This window comes from Cynocephalus volans, chromosome 11, assembly GCF_027409185.1.
Source record: "Cynocephalus volans isolate mCynVol1 chromosome 11, mCynVol1.pri, whole genome shotgun sequence".
Classification (NCBI taxonomy): domain Eukaryota; kingdom Metazoa; phylum Chordata; class Mammalia; order Dermoptera; family Cynocephalidae; genus Cynocephalus; species Cynocephalus volans.
This window is the reverse complement of record NC_084470.1, coordinates 119701557-119705683: the sequence shown is the minus strand read 5'-3', so window position 1 is coordinate 119705683 and position 4127 is coordinate 119701557.

Here is a 4127-nt window from a genome sequence, read left to right as displayed (position 1 = left end):
GCCCTTCGCGAGTCCCCGCTGCCAGGGCGCAGCCCAGACCGCCTTCCTGGCCCTCCGGTTCCCGCAATCGGCCTTAGCCCCACCCCCAGGTCTGGCCAATCATCGCTTGGCTGGGCTTTGAAACACCCAATCGACGAGACGGCCCCGCCCCGTCCCGCAAGGCCTTTTGGGGCTTGTGGTTTCTGGCCCTGAGTAGCAGCCGATGTAGAGCAGAGGTGACATGGGGCTCAGGGAGACTGTCAGGTTTTGTCAGCGCTTGATCTTCCGCTTTGAGACATTCGCAATCCCTTGCCCTATGACAACAGATCAAATTAAAGGGGGAGAAAGCAAAATAAAATGAACGAAGCTCATCAGACCTTAATCTGCTTCTCGCTTCTTCGGAAGCTTAGGACGTGACTACACTTCGTTAGATTCCGTGGGGGAACTCTCCTGGCTCGATGTCACCTCAAACTGGAACAGTATTGCTCTGTTTATAGATATTGCTTTGAAGTACCAGCTCAGAGCGTTTGCTTTTGTTGAGGAATTTCGTTGAAAGTGTTGTTGATATTAATGTTAACAATGCGTTTTTGCAACTCAAGGCGATTACACTAAGAAAGATTTTTAGAAAGATTACTGTAAAAAATGTAAGAGAATTTTGATGTATTAATCATTCTGATGTATTCCAACAAACTAAAACTTTATAGGTATTCAGAGTAGAGGATCATTTTTGGAAAAAGATCTCTCTTATGACGTAGAGATATAAAATCAGATTTACTGAAGCCGGAAGAACCGTTCCTTCCAGATTCCTTGATGCGAGGTCATCTAGCACCACTCTCACATTTTAGAATTCCCAGGAAAAACTCAGTAAGTGCTACAGCCAGTAGGGCCATACAGCTACTTGTGGACAAAGCTAGAAATTCACACTCCTGGTGTTTGCCAAAGCTCCTCTGAGTGCTTTGCTCTGTCCCTTTCACTAATTCTACTTAACAACAACAACAACAATTATGTAGTTACTTTTCAATGGCCATTTAAGAAGAGTGTTATGAAATAAATATTTTACACACACAGAAGTATGTAAAGAATAATATAGTCAACATTTCCAGATTCACCACCCAGCTTAAGATCTGAACACTAAAAACAGAATTGAGGGTCTGGCGGGTTAGCACACTTGGGAGACCATGGTACTGGTAATTCCAAGGTCACGGGTTCGGATCCCCTTACTGGCCAGCCACCAAAAAATAAGTGAATGAATAAAGTACATTAAATATACATTTAAGCCCTTGTGGAATTATTTTTAAAAACTATGGGAAAGTATAAAGAAAAAAATCATGTACTATCCCAGTATTCAGATATTCACTTAACAATATTTTGATATGTTATCCAATTATTTTTATGCACACAAGTACTCATATAAAGTGTGTGTTTGTTTAAAAAGGAGACAGATGCAAACTATATACAAAATTCCATATTTTGCTTCTTTCCTTTAGCATTATATCATAAACATTTCCCTGTCCTTAAATATTCCTTAAATTGTCTCACCATGTAGTATTTAATATTTAAAGAACATAAGCTATGTATACGTAAAGCAAATAATAACACAAACACCTGTGATTTGGAGTTTGAAACTAAATGCCCAGACCGTGTTCCTTGCCAGGTCACTGTTCCAGTTCTTGCAATCTGCCTTACCCTCATCCCATCCAATTTGGGATGACCTAGCCAATCATCCCAAATTATTAATAACATTGATGGTGTGTGTGTCCTATTGCCTCTATCCCCCAACTCCCTGCACAAGGTAATCACTACCTGAAACCATGTGTGTCTAGGTGTGTGTTTTAAATAGTTCTATAACATATGGATAATTCCTTATATATGTGTATGTATGTGTGTGTGTGTGTGTGATATGTATATAGTTTGATTTTACTTTCTTTTATAAAAATGATATGGTGCTGTACGTAGTCTTTTTTCCCTCTACACTGTGTTTGTGGGATTTATGCATACTGTTATATCTAACTGTAGTCTATTCACATTCACTATGCATAACATTGCACTCTGTGAATATACAAAAATTTATTGTACGTGTTTCCTGGGCCACAAGTGAAAGAGACTCTCTGAGATATATCTAGGAGTAGAAATGCTGGGTTGTCCTATATGTTCAACTTTATAAGACAACACTGAATTATTTTCCAAAGTGATTGAAACAGTTTTATACTTAGGTACTTTAAAAAGTTCATGGAAAAATAGAACTAAAAGATAATACGAATCTTTCCATGATCTTTTTGAAGTAACCTCGAACTCTCATCAGCAAGCAGTGCCTAGTATATGAGTTCCTTTTGCTCTACTTTCTCACCAACATTTGGCGTTTCAGATGTCCATATAGTCGCTGGAAAATATCTCAGTGTGGTATTATTTGCACTTCCCAGTTTATCAAGGAATTTAAGCACTTTTTCATAGGCTTATTTGCCATTTGTGTTTCCCTAGTAAAATGACTGTTCATTTCTTTTGCCAAATTTTATTTTGAGCTGTCTTATTGACCCTTAGAAGTTTCTATATATTGTGGATACTAATATTTTGTCAGTTATATTTATGTTGCAAATATTTCTCTCCATATGTGTCTTGTATTTTCACTTTTTTATGGCCTTTTGATGAACAGAAGTCTTAATTTTAATGTAGTCAAATTTATCATTATTTTCTTTTATGGTTAGTGCTTCTTGTTTTCTTGCTTAATAAATCTTTTATATCCCAAGATCATCAATATATTTTGATATATTATCTTTTGTTACTGAACCAAGAGGTGTCTGTCATCTGTTGCCCAAATATCTAAGAAATCTCTCATGCCAAAGTTTACAGTGTTAAAAATTAGCATTTATTTGAATGCCATTCAAAGGAGCCCATGGTAGCCAAGGGAGATTTTAAGACCCTGGACTCCTTGATAGTTTAGAATCACAAGCATTTTAGGGCAAAATTATGGTTGGGTCCCATGAATCTGGTTGGTCGGTGGTGAGATTAATGTAAATAGACAGGGGGACTATTTATTGGGATGTAATAGCCTGAGCAGTTTCATTAGCAATCATTCCTGGAGTTACTGTAAGGTTCCTAACCATGGCCTCTAAATACTCTCAGCAAAGTACATCCAATGTTATCGGGTTGGTATCCTGTTAGGTAATTACTGGGTTCAAAGATTCCTCTCCTTGATCTGAAGAAAAAAACCCCAGGTCTGAATCGCTAGTCCCTTGCTTAGTTTTAGAGATGTTATGGTTTAAAACAAGGGTGCCAAGACTCCCTAAGCAATAAGCTCCCCTATTTTTCAGCTAAACAGAGATGAGCCCATGGGACTCCATGGTGTCTTCCACATAAACAAATATCCTGGGGGCACACAGAGGACTTCTGAGAGGTTTTGTAAATTGACTGAAGCTGTGGATCTGATTTTGTCAGTTTTCAAACCTGGGTGCATTCAGAAGGGCCCAAGAATTTTAACTTGGGACATCGACCCATAAACAGTTAATGGGTCAATATGGAGAGCATGGAGATCTCGATGTTTTGCTCTGATTAATTTAAAGTATGCTGGACAAAGAGGAGTGGTTTGGTTTGTGTCCTTGACACATACCAGCTCCAAATAGTTCCAAGAAGCAGGGTCTTGGAATTGGTGCAAATCTTATCTGTAGAAATGGCCTTTGGTCAGGCTCAGCAAAAAGGCTAGGTTAGTTTGTAAGCCATGGAGCTATTTACTAGGGGGCTATAATTAGCAAACCCTAAGGTACAAGTTGACCCTCTTTGAGGCATAAGAAGGAGTCAGGAAAAAAAAAAAAGTGTGTGTGTGTGGGGGGGTTCTCCTTCATCTGGACAATTCAAGTACTGGAGGAAGTTAAAAACTCAGGATTTGGTCCAGATAATAAAAACTCAAAAGTGATGGACAGGGTTAGAATCTTATAACAGGTGTGGTACAGTTTTGTTTTTTGAAATAATTTTTCTCTCTAGTCCCTCATTTTTATCAAAGATGTTTGACAAGACTAGTCCATTTGCAACATGAGTTTTGTCTCTGGCTTGACTATTTGCATGAAGTGTACTAAGAATAATGATTTATTATATAGGCTCTTTTTAATTTGGCTTTGCTGGGACTTTTATAAGGAATCTCAGATTAGACTCTTAAA